Below are 13895 nucleotides of genomic sequence, written 5' to 3'. Positions count from 1 at the left end.
GCCTTTCTGCTCCTATGATGCTGCTTAGCCTGCTGTGTTCATCCAGCTCTGCACCTTGTTGTCTCGGATTCTCCAGCATCTGCAGTTCCTACTATCTCTGGCACAAATGTTAACACTGATGTAAGTGGGGGGAAAGGTGTTCTGGCTCAATGAGTAAGTTCAGGAGGCTGTGGATGAGGGAGTGATTGAGGTGGATTTGCATACAATAATGAGAGTGGTGGAGCAAGAACCTTGGTGGATGATAGGTGCAGTTACAGAGAGGAGAAGATTGTGAGGTAGCAGAGAGAGCATTTACATAGATAGAGCACAGAAGATCATTGACCTTTTGCAGACCATGACCTCTGCCAAGTTCAGAACAAATATTTTGATATATCCAGGGTAGCTTTGGACCACCAGCACGTGACTAAGTGCTCAAAGGTGTTTTAAATATAGCACTGGTGCCAAGCATTGTGTGATATCTTAGCAGTGACAAATACTTCTGGCTACAGCAAGTGGGAGAATTGGACTAGCATTCGATGGGAGGGACGGTGCTATATGAATTTGATACACAGTGAATGAGGCAAGTTTGGGATGATAATGCAAGAAAACTTGTTAGCCTTCACAAAGAGAAACTGTTCATAAAACCTGATGAAAATGACACAGGCAATTTCTGGCAAGATTTGCCCACAGTGTCCAACATTAGGTGTGAGTTCACAATTGGATAAACCTTTCTAGATAATCTTGAGTATGTAAAGAATTAATCTGTCAACCAATTTAGGATTGTCAGTCAGGCTTGCATTGACATGCAATTATATGCACTGAAAGTTATATATACTTATGCACAGGGCCATTTTATTGCACCCAGAAAGATCATGTCACATTCTATCCCTGTTTAAACTCAAAAAATAGGTGAAAGTTGTGTTAGTTTATTTCTTAGAGCAAGGCCTTGATCAATCAGAGTGAACCTGCCTGATTTAAAATTCAATCTTAGTCTGACAGTTAACTGTCAATCAGCATTAACTGGTGTATTCTCCTTGACGATGCTTTTACCAATCATAGTCCACTTGTCAACCAATCAGCATTCTTCTCCCATGCAGTATAAATGTTCTTTTCTTTGGAATTAGTATTCTTGTGAACTGTCATGATGTGTGCAAGATGAAAAGCTCAACAAAATGTGTCTTTTTTTCAGTGATATTTTAATTCATGGACATTAGAGATTCATGGCATTGACTTTTATAAAGCAAGTTACATTTGATAAATGTAATAACATTTCTTGACTAAATGAACTAATGTATAGATAAGGGAAATTCAGTGGTTGTAGTGCTTTTTACTTTATAAAGGATGGACAAAGACTTAAAGGAAACACTTAGACATTGTGGATTCCCAGTGCAAGAAGATATCCACTGGTTATTGAGGTTTTCATCAGTCTTCTCTCAGAATCATGGTGGAATACTGGCAGAATTCTGCAGAGCTTTTATCTCTGTGTCAACGTTCCCACTACTGTCATGCTTAAAAGCAAAAGACATACACAACTGAAAAGGTGGTGAATCATTACACATAAACAGAACCTGTATTGCCACTTGCTATAATTTCTGTTGCAAGCTCTGTCCTTTCTAGTTCTTCTGTAGTTTCAGGGTAAAGCCTAGAAAACCACCTGTAATGCTGTCTTTGCTCAACTTTGATGTTGCAGTTGTGACTGTATCAATTGGAAAATTTAACTCAGCCTGTTAACTGAAAAGAAGACATCTTGCACAGAGTTGCTCCTCATTGAAGCTGAGGTGAGATAATTTTCTCTGATGATTCTGATATCCCTGTTCTAGAAGCTTGCCCTATTTTGCACCACCTCTCCTGATTCTCCCAAAAATGCTCAAATTCTGGAATAAGCACTATCAGGCAACTTATGCCTGAAGGCAACTTCTTTCAGCGCAAAAAAGTACTTTAGTGCCAGCCAGGCAATTCCCTGTGGGGTATCCAAAATAAGAAAATTTCAAAAGTACTTCAAATTCCACTTGCAGCCACGAGGTATAATCCAGCTATTAGCTTCTAAGTAATTCATCATTTAAATATAGAATAGATTCCGCATAGCACCATGTTTAGAGGTGATTCATATTGTACAGAAGGGTCACAGGACTGAGACTTACTCTTAGTCAGCTAGATGCTAGCTCCCGCTCTATTTCAAGACGTCCACTAAAAACTTGCTTGAAAATTTGAGATATTTCAGCAGTAGATTAAGAGAAACTCTGAAAAAATTCCCAGTGCTTGTCATTCATGAGTCATTATCTTGACAACATAGAATAAGAATTTAAGTTACCCTGGATTATGCCATAGTTTCTCATGGGCTCTTTATCCAACAGACAAATAGTTAAGGCATCCTTAGAAATAGTTAAATTTGGATAAGCAAGAACCACTTTGCTAAGAAATGTAATGCTCAGATTAAGGCTACTATGAATTTTTGATTAAAATAATCATTCTGAAAACCATTGTAAATACATATATTCATTCATTTACCTCAAAAGAAATTAATATTATTGCATACAAACATGATCAGATTTGTTAAACGTACCATCATTTCTATTTTTACAGCAAAAGAATATGCCGTTGCACATTAAATAGAAGAACATTTTTTGCTTGAAATAGGACTTTCATGAAGATTTGTTTGCTTGGATTAAAATTCCATGTACAGCAATAATTTGTGGAGGTGCTAGTGGTGGACTGGGGTGGACAAAGTCAGAAGTCACATGACACCAGGTTATAGTCCAACAGATTTATTAGAAATCACAAACTTTCGAGTACTGCTCCTTCGTCAGGCGAATGCGCAGGCACAGATTTTATAGGCAGACAGATCATTGCAAGATAATTCAAAAGATAGTACAAATGGTGTGAGTGGAGTATCAACAGGCTGAATAACAAGTCTTTGCAGGTGATCAAAAGTGTCAAACGGTGTGAATAAAATGTCAATAGCTGAATAGCAAGTGAACGGATTACCTATTATCCAATTAATTATCTTAAGACACTATTTTAAAACAAAATGCAGAATAGATATTTTGATTTAAATATATCTGAGATATTCAGTGGCCTTTTCTTACAAGTCAATAAACATAGAACTCCTCAAGACCACTGGGCTAACTTTCAAATGCAAATGAATTCCTTGGACATATCTTTGAGGAGTCATTAAAGTGCAATCGACCTTTGTGATGGTTAATAGCTGCCCTTCTCTGGATGATTAAAGAAACGTTTTCCACAATGTTACTTGTACATTATTCAGTTTCCGAGTTGAAATCCAGAGGATAGATTTTTAAAAAAATTTTGAATCAACTGCAGTGATACATGAATTGGTGAAACTTGTACCCCATCGATTGACAATGACCTAATTGTTATTAACTGTTTGTGAACACAATGCAGGGAATTGAATTGAATCATTTATTGTCATATGTACTCAATTGAAAATACAGTGAAAAGTGTGTACCATCGCCATGCATATGCAGCATTCTCGCTATCTTAAAACAAAATAAAAAATAAAGATAACTTAAAGAGAGTCCAACATTTCCTTCTCTGCTGCTACAGTCCTGCTCCAGACTTCACCAGCCCACAAAATGCTGCCCACCAGAGTTCCGCTCTGGACTACACCAGCACGCACCATGCCGTCTCTAGAAACACTCCAGTAACATGACATAAATTAAGTTTCAGATAAAGACATCGAGTAAAACATGTTTGCTGAGCAGCAAAGGAGGAAAGAAGCAAATAGACCCTATCTAAGAACCATGAGCTTCAGTGAACAAATTGAATTGACCTTCACCTATGTCTTATTTTAGGAATCGAAATAGGTTTTATGACAGGGCTTTGACTGAAATTTGATTGGGCTGGAGCAAAGCAAACCTGCTTCTGCATGCAATAATCCACAGCAAATTCATCTTCCTGAGCCTCCAGCTTCAGTCAGCCAGAAAAGAAGCGCAGGCCTACAATGTTTTAGGACTTGATGTTGGGACGAAGTGTAACAAAGAGCTTTCAATCTTTTAAAACCTAAATGCATGTGCCTTTTTGTGTACAATCTTTTCTTGCCTGTTTGTGCATCTCTGTATGACATTGTGAGTGGATGTGCTTGGGGCTATGCTTCGGTATTGAGTAATTAACAGTTTTGTTTCTTTTTTAAAACATACTAAAATGCCTGTCAATTGTTCTTGATGGTTACATTACATTACACTCTTGCTCTCAAAACACATATGCCTTTCGTCAGTTGAAGGATGGGAAAAGAAGAACCCTCCTTATCATCTCTCTCCTGTCTGTAACATGAGGTACAGAAAATTGAACCTAATGACCATCTAGACTGCAAGGTCCTCACACAGTACATTGAGGTATTGATGCGGGTGGAGGGGGTGCTGGGGGTGTGGTGATGATGTGGCAATGTTGGAGTGTCAAGATCAATTATTTGAAATGATACAAGTGCACCTCTAAATGAATGGAAAGATGTATAAACAAGGGTTTATGATCAGAAAACTAGGGCCCTCAATTCCTTTGAACAGACCATACTTACGATTTACATTGTCTGATATCAGAATCAGGGAAACAGACCCTAAAGTTTTACAATCTCCTCAGCATTATCTCCCACTTGATTTATCAGATTAAAATTCCACTGTTGTGAGGATTGTATAGCTTGGGTTTAAGCATTTCATTTTGCATATAACAGGTTCCATGCATTGGCAGAGGCAGTATGCAGTGGCAGTGCATAAACCTATCTTGGCTTCCCATGATCATCCACCTGGTAGGTTGCAATGGTCCAAAAGTGGTAGGACTATCGCTATGAACAGACGTTGGCATTAACACAATTCAGGAGATTCAAACAACAGCGATTGTGGCACAACAGAGAAGATTGGTAAAGTAAGTTATAGATCATGGAATAAAAGGAACTGTAACAACACGAATACCAAATTGGTTTATGGATAAGAAGCAGAGAGCAATGGTGTATTTTTTTAGTTTGGTTGGAGGTTTGCAGTTTGCAGTTTCCCAGGGGTCAGTATTGGATCTCTTGCTTTTCCTGGTATATATAAATGATCAAGATCTTGGTGAAGGGAACAATTTCAAAACTTGCACATGGCACATGCAAACTGTGAGGAGGATAGTGTAAAACTTCAAAAAGACACTGACACATTGGTGATGTGAAAGGAAAGGTGGCAGATAAAATTCAATGTGGAGAAATGTGAGATGATGCACTTTGGTACAAAGAACATGGAGAGAAAGTATAAAATGAAGGGCTCTCAGGTATGTTGCAAGAACAGAGAGACTTGTGTGTGCATGTACATGTCATTAAAGGTGACAGGACAGATAGAGAGCTGTTAATAAAGCAGACTGCATTCTAGACTTCATTAACAGGGGCACAGAGTATAACAGCTGAGAGGTTGTGATGAATTTTTATAAGACACTGGTTAGACCTCAGCTGAAGTATTATCAGCAGTTCTTGGTGCTGCACTATGAGTAAGATGTGAATGCATTAGAGATGGTGTGAAACAGGTTTATTAGAGTGGTTTCAATGATGAGAGACTTCAGTTATGAGGAATGATTGGAGATATTGGAACTGGTTTCCTTGGAGATGAGAAGGCGAAGAGTAGATTTGATACAATTTTTCAAAGCCATAAGGGTTCTGGCTAGAAAAAAAAAGGAGAAACTCTTTCTGATTGTAAATGGACTGAAAACCAGAGAGTACAGATTTAAAATGTTATGCAAAAGAGGCAAATGTGAGGTGAGGAGAACATTTTCACATAGTGAGTAATTAGGATTTGGAATGCACTCCTGGAAGTATGGTGGAGGCAGATTCAATTGAAACATTCAAGAGGGCTTTGGGTGATTATTTGAACAGAAACAATGCACAGGGTTATGGGAAAGGGCAGGAAATTGACATTAAGTTAAAATACTCAAAGAGCCAGTGCAGACATGATGTCCAAATGGCCTCCTGCATTGTAGCAAGTCTGTGATACTGGATGAGACAGTGCTCCAAATCTTCAGATAATGTTTGATTATTAATGTTAATGTTTAAGGCAAATGTTTGGTCCTTAATGTCAATTTTAGATTATTACACAAGTATTGCATATTTTTAGCTCTTTGGCTGAACCAAACAACAGACAGAAGCATTTGACTTTCATTTGAAATTCCTGGGTATTAGCAAAGGAACATGAGGCCATTAGTTTGGCCTGGATAATGAAGGGGTTAAGTTGGGATGCACTAGAGCTTTGACTAGAAAACCCAGAAATTTCTCTGCAAACCAGACGTCAGTGTGTATTGCAGGACCATGTGGATATGATCCATGGTGCACGGCAGCCATTCAATCTTGGGGCAGGTGTGAGTATTCAATCCACCCAGATCCAGGATGGAATTTAATTCCGAGAACTTTAACATGGTGGTTTCTACTGTGGATATGGAGCTTGAAACTTGGGACAAGCACTCCTGCACCTCCAGACCTACAAGCATTGATGTGAAGGCACCTGGTTTGTTCACTCAGCTTTTCTTATCCCATATCAGTTTCTGGATTTCTTGGGTGACCTGCCTGCCCACTGTAAAATATTCTGAGCCAGAAAACAAATCTCAACGTTGGAAGCCTCCTGGATCAATTTGTTGTCCATCCTGACTTGCCACCATGATGTAATTTCTTGAGTCAAACACTGCTGCGAATATGCCATCATCTGAGTGATGCTCTGTGTGTGAACTCATGTAGCATAGTCTATAGAGATTCAGTTTTTGATGGGACATATATCTTAAAGTTTATTAACAGCACTAACTATTTACATTTCAGTAATATCTCAGACATAAACATCATTGGAGTTCTGTGCTTCGCAACTATTGTTGTATGTTACATGCACATAAATGACTGACCTCCACTGACTCTGTTGCATAGATTGAGGACTGAAGATGAGGTGGGTACATTTATACCAGAAAGTCTCATGCTGCAGTTTTGGCTCACTGTTTTAAAGGTTTACTGCCTATGTGGTCTGGAATCTGTGTAATAACACAATAACCCTTCCCCCTACTATACATTTTCACAGCTGTTAACCTGGAAATAGATAGGTTGGAGGCCTGTTTCGCATATATTTGGATTTTTGTATAATTTAACACCCATTTCTAGCCATTCATATGCTGACTCATATTTAAATTGCCTTTTTGATTTTCTCATAGTCATGGGTGGTTTCAAAACCTAGCTGAGTAATTTTGACTTGTTGGTTGTTTCGAAATCTTTATCAGGGAATTAACTGGATTAAGCAAGGTTAATGATAAATCAATAAAGATTAATGGCCCCCTGTAGATGAACAATGAACTTGAATTTGAATAAATGTACTTCTGGCCTTGAGGACAGTATCTCTCTTCTGATAAACTGAAGGCCATCCTTAAAGTTACACCAGGACACCCTGGTCCATACTTCCTTCACCCCCAACACCCCCCACAGCCCTACAGCACCTTTCCCTGTAACTGGCGAAGGTGCAACACCTGCGCATTTGCCTCCTCTCTCCCCAGTATCCAAGGCCCCAAACATACCTTCCAGGTGAAGCAACACTTCACCTGCACTTCCCAAAATCTAGTCTACTGCATTCACTGCTCACAATGTGGTCTCCTCTACATTGGGGAAACGAAGCTTAGACTTGGCGACCGATTTGCAGAACATCTATGTTCTGCTCGCAAAAAAGACCCTGAACTACCTTTTGCCTGCCACTTCATTGCATCACCTTGCTCCCTGGCCAACATCTCTGGCTCCAGCTTGCTATAGTGTTCCAGTGAAGCCCAGCGCAAGCTGGAGGAACAACACCTCATTTTCCGCTTGGGGACCCTACAGCCCTCCGGACTCAATATTGAGTTCAATAATTTTAGGGCCTAAACTATCCCATGTCCCAGCCCCCCACCCCATACACCAGGCCTTGCTACCACATAGCCTGCCATTACACACCCACTGTTGTTAGTCACTAACAGTCCCCATTACCAACTACTCACCCTCCCAGCCTGATCGTTAGCAACTCCTTTGTCTGTCCAACTGTTTTTCTCTCTCTTTGGGCTCTATCCTATCGTTTACTCCCTACCCCACCCACCTCCCTATTTTCTGCAAATAAACTGACGTTTTCCCAGTCACCATCAGTTCTGAGGAAGGGTCACCGGACCTGAAACATTAACTCTGTTTTCTCCTCCACAGATGCTGCCAGACCTGCTGAGCTTTTCCAGCAACTTTGTTTTTGTTCTTAAATTTACAGTGGCTTTGAACACTGGAAGCCTTCAAAATGTCTTTCGAGTTAGTAGCAAGCTAATATGTTTGTAGTAAATAACATCTAATATTAAGCTGTCTGGGGCAAAACTACAAATCATTACACCGTTTTTAATGTAATTAAATTCTTAGTTATGTTGGTGTAACAGGCATTGAATCAGGGCATGACTTATATTTCTGAAATGAATGGATACACAGCAAAGTCTTGCTGCTAGATATGTTCATGTGCAAAGATGAATGCCCAAAGCAGTTGGGAAAGGTAAAAATGGGAAACTTGAAAAACAGTCATCACTAAATATGGATGAGTAGGAGGTTTAGGAGCAGATGCATGAAGCAGGGATAGGTTATTAGATCAGCAGGATTCATGTGGTTAGTATGAACTACTGGAGCATCAGTCAAAGGATATGATGACGTGTTCCTGCTTCTGTTATTAGCATTTATAAAGGAGAAGACAGTCATGATGGATCATGACATAATGTTCATATTTTAATTTTATAGAGCTCTTGGGAAAACGTTGTCTTGCTTTTCCGAAGATCTATGTTGGAGAATTAATAGGTTATATATCTTAGTCTGGAATCATTGAATAGCTTAAACTTCTGTCCAATGGATTTAAAACTTTGTTGCAATTATACAGTGTGTACTTAAAAATATACAAATTAATAAAAATGAATGAACTCGGGGTAAAACCCTCGGTCGCTACAAATGATTTTGATTTATTTCTTACTTCTATTTGACTTTGTTGAACACATTAGACTGAATGTTTTTTTTTGGCTAAGTCTGAGGTTTTTTTGGAAGGTTTGTTGTGGCAAGGTCGGGTGATCTCTCATAGTATCTTAATAAACTCACTTCATGAATTATCTACCATGCCCCTATGATGCCAATCACATCTGATTTCCACCCGACCTTACTGCTAACCATTCCCAGAATAACTCAGTAGATTTTATGGATTTCAGCAGTTTCCCTGCCTTCTTTAAAAGATGATGTGCACTGCTGCAAGCAATATCGGTCTGGAGTTACCCTACATGGTTTCTGACATTTGCCCTGGATGTAGCAGACAGGGAGAAATCGTCCCCCACTTTTAACATAGTGACCTGAAGCTCCTGCCAGATGGTCCTGTGAGCTGTCCCCCTTTGCCAGAACCATCAATTCAGGCCACAACACCAGATTACGCCAGCCCGATCTGAGGTTGCCATCTGGGTTAAAGTTCTCTCAGCTGTCTGCCCAGCACCGTACGTAGAAAGCTAAGGTCCTTCTGCACTGCCGTCAGTTCCACCAGCTTCTCCTCTGTAACTCACACTCACTCTGTCTCTGTTACTGCACCCACCTCCCACCTAGTCTCATGCTCTACTACGCTCACTATTGCCTGCAGCATCTTCTCTCACTCACTGTCACCCACCCCAATACCTGACCCCTATGTATGCCCCATACCCTGCCCGCTTCTCCATCTGCATCAAAAGTAGTATTTTTCAGCTCCCGTAATGCCTCAATCCCTCTGAGTTCATGAAGGAAACAGACTATAATAGGACTAAAAGAGTCAAGGCTGGTAGTGTGTGGCCTTTCATTTTGCTCCTCATTTGTTATGCAGTGAAGATCCTGTCTCTGTACATCCTGAACAGGGCCTGGACTGATATTGGAACCTGCACATGAATTAATACACCGTGAACCCCTGAGCACAGGTTACCATCCTTGGATAGACTGAGAACTACGGTAATATGGTCCTGGTATCCCTGGCTGAGGGGGCAAAGCACAAAAAGGAAAGACAAGGCATTGCAAGGCAGGGCTACTGTGAGTGTATAGGTAGGCTCAAGGTGAATAGGATCTGAACAGCCCATAGATGCAGCCTATAGATAACAGTGTGGAGCTGGAGGAGCACAGCGGGCCAGGCAGCATCAGAGGAGCAGGAAATTTGACTTTTTGGGTCAGGATCCTTCTACAGAAGCAAACACCACTATCAATTGGCACCTCAGGGCTGCCTAGTGTGAATCACAGATCATAGAATCCCTGCAGTGTGGAAACAGGCCCTTCGGCCCAACAAGTCCACACTAACATCCAGAGCATCCCACCCAGACCCATCACCCCACAACTCACCCAACCCACACACCCCTGAACACTACAGGCAATTTAGCATGGCCAATCCACCTAACCTGCACATCTTTGGACTGTGGGAAGAAACCGGAGCACCTGGAGGAAACCCACACAGACACGGGGAGAATGTGCAAACTCCACACAGACGGTTGCCCAAAGGTGGAATCAAACCTGGGTCCCTGGCGCTGTGAGGCAGCAGTGCTAACCGCTGAGCCACTGCGCAACCCTAAATCTTGCCACATGAGTTGTAAACTCATAAAAAATAATGAGTTGCTTTCACTGTTGAAATGAGCCTTGCAGCATTGTATTCTGATTTTGCCACATATCTTACTGTAGCTCAGGTTGTTCAGATCCTTGTAGGATTCTACTCAATATCTTTCTATAAGTAGAATTAATGAATTCTGAGCTACGGCTGCAGCAATAAATACACACTTACTCATTATTACATCACACAGTTTTGAGTCAGAATTGCTAAAATTGGACTTTTCCTTAGTTCAGTTCAACACTGGTGTCTGATGCCTCTAATTGCAAGTAAGTGTATTTATTGATCATGGCATATTTGTTATCAAGATAACAGGAAGGCTGACAGCACTTGTCAATATTTATGTCCAGAGTGAGAACACAATCAGACACATGCAGATGCTAATGAAAGACAGATTTTGAAATGTTACTGGTAAAGATGTGCTACACTATCAGTATCTTCACAGAAACAAGACCTATCTCAATCTTGGTCCTCAATGGTGTACAATTCCTGTACCTGCACAGCAGATTTACGAGTCATTTGATCACTTCATTGTTTTGGGAGGTTGACTTTGACAATCTGAAAATTAGAAGCTAATGCTGCTCTCATAAGAGATAGTAGGAACTGCCAATGCTGGAGTCTGAGATAACAAGGTGTGGAGCTGGATGAACACTGCAGGCCAGGCAGCATCAGAGGAGCAGGAAAGCTGACGTTTCGGGTCTGGACCCAAGTTTTCTGAAGAAGGGTCCAGACCTGAAACGTCAGCTTTCTTGCTCCTCTGATGCTGCCTGGCCTGCTGCGTTCATCCAGCTCCACCGCTCTCATAATCTTGCTGGAATCTAGAATTCCATTGGTAAAGGATCAGGAAAGTGTCCATTGTCTTGTTGCATGGCTTACTTTTGTGAGTGGTATCAGATTTGTTGAAGAGAACAAGAACAATACCACTGAGGTGCAGAAAGCTGGGGGCAGCTGGTAAGTTGTGGGTGGAATGCAGAGGCTGCGACAGGATATACGTCAAGTTAACTGAGTGGGCAAGAACACAGCAGATGGAACATAACATGGGGAGATATGAAGTTATCTACTTTGGAAGGAAACAAATAGAAAAGCAACATTTTTGAAATCCTGAGACATTGGGAAATTTGGTATTCAGAGGGCTCTGGATATACTTGAGTAGGTGTTAACCTGAAATTTCCTGAGTCAATCAAAATGAAATGAAAATTAAAATGAACTTCATTCCCCTGAAAATGTCAATTGATTTGGATAATGATAAGAAGGACCACTGTGTACAGTTTCATTCTCCTTCCCTCAGGAAGGATACCCAAACCTTTGAGGTGGGTCTTGAGGTGTAGTACTAGTGTCCCTACCTCTGAACCAGGAGCCTGCAGCTCAGGTCTTACCTGCTCCATTAGTGTGTAATAACACCTCTCTGAAATTAGAAAATATCTACGAACTTTGGCAAGAATGCAATGAGTATTCATAGTGTGATTCCTGTCATGGCAGCACTCTGGGTGTGTTGGTCAGTCATACATGAAGCATCTTCTGGTGGTTGTAGACTGAATGAACATAGATGGAGGGAATTCCCTTTCTGTTGATGGATGAGCTGGAAACACCTTGATTTTCACATCTGCACAATTGATGACTCCAGGGAAATCTAGACACCCAGCCAGGGCAGCAGATCTGATCTTTCTATCTAGCATCATCAGTTGTGAAGTGCACATAACCCTTAGCCGTGGTAAACATGGTATCCCTCACCTGGGTGACGCACCTGTGGGCAGCAGACAGTGTGATGATACAAATGTCACCAGAAGAACTTTGTAAGGAGGACCAGGCAAATAAAACGAACATGGTGACTCTGTCTGCCACTGGAAACCTGTGCCCACCCTATACAGCTGGTGTCAGGTCTTGTTCCAGGAAGCTGCATGTGCGCGGATACTTAACAAGAAATTTTAAGGCACCAGTACCTTGGGAGACTCAGTGGGGTTGACAGAAGTTATCCTTTGGCTGTATATCACATATTGGGGGTGCTGTCTTGTATAGGTTGGAGATCTGTTCCTGGCCCTGCTGCCCTGTGGTGTGGCAGGTGGGTAAGGAGAAGCCAGTTGCAAGTCCTAGAGCTACCACTCCTGCTGCTGATGATCCTCATCTGAGATTTGAGTTCCTTCAGATCAGGCTTAGGTTAAGTGTGGAACTGGCTGGTTCTTGGAGGCTACTAACCTGTTCCTGCTCAGAAAGGTACCCAACTCCAGTTAAAATCCTGCCTCCCTAACAGTGGCCATTTCTCAAAGGCATATGCAAAAACACCTCCTTCCTTTTCACTAAATGACTGGGATAGAATATGTTCGACCCATTATTGGCCCTGAATTCAGTTTTCATTTTCAATTTTGGATTGCATTCCTGGCTCTCATGCTCCTTCGTGCTTCACATTAAAATAAGAAATTGATGTCTTTTGTTTACTTTTTCAGTAGCAGCTGCATTTACTGCAGCAAACCCCACACTCTTGCTGTTTTAAGGCTGCCATTTTCCTTGACTGGTCGTTAAACAGGCATCCTGCCTCTCTTTAGCAAAGGCAAAACATCTTATGCATGTTTTACAAGACAGCTGCAGCCAAGTGGTATCAGATATTTTCCAAGTGCCAGAGTAAGGTTCTGAAAAGTGAGAAATGGGCAAAATGGCCTTTCCTTTTAAGCCAAAAACCTCCAACTTTCTGCAGCTGTTACATAAAGACTCTGATATGATTTATGTCAGCAATTGAGAACTTGAGTGAATAAAGACTGCTAGTTTCGCAATGAGATAACAAGTTAAATAAAATTGTACAACAACCTTAGACTCAGTAATAATTGGATTAAAAAAAAGTTTGTACTTAAGCATTTCAATGTCCAAGTGTTTTGCCTATTTAATAAAGTAAGTGGCATACCAAAATACAAGCCAAAAGATTTGTGGCTTGCTGTATTGCTGCAATTCATGTCTGTTGAGAAAAGACAGCAGGCTGAATCTTATGTTTTTTGGCGAAATGTGAGTTGCATCATGTTTTTTGGAGGGGTTTCTGCCGCGAGACCTAATGGATTCTTTCACTGTATTTTACCAAACTCACCTTATTAACTGCTAACTCAGAACCAAGGAAGTGGCATACAAATTGGCCAAAAACAAGCAGCAGACCTGAGGGTTGGAAACTGTTTAGATCTCAGCAAAGGAGGACAAAGGGATTGAAAAAGAGGGGAAAATAAAGTATGAGAATAAGCTTGTGGGGAACATACAAATGGACTTTAAAAGCTTGTATAGATATGTGAAGAGAAAAGATTAGAAACAGGTCAAATTATAATGGGAAACAAAGAAATGGCTGACCAGTCAAATACATAT

This window comes from Rhincodon typus, chromosome 9, assembly GCF_021869965.1.
Source record: "Rhincodon typus isolate 14 chromosome 9, sRhiTyp1.1, whole genome shotgun sequence".
NCBI lineage: Eukaryota > Metazoa > Chordata > Chondrichthyes > Orectolobiformes > Rhincodontidae > Rhincodon > Rhincodon typus.
The sequence above is the reverse complement of the archived record's forward strand: the minus strand, read 5'-3'. Positions refer to the sequence as shown.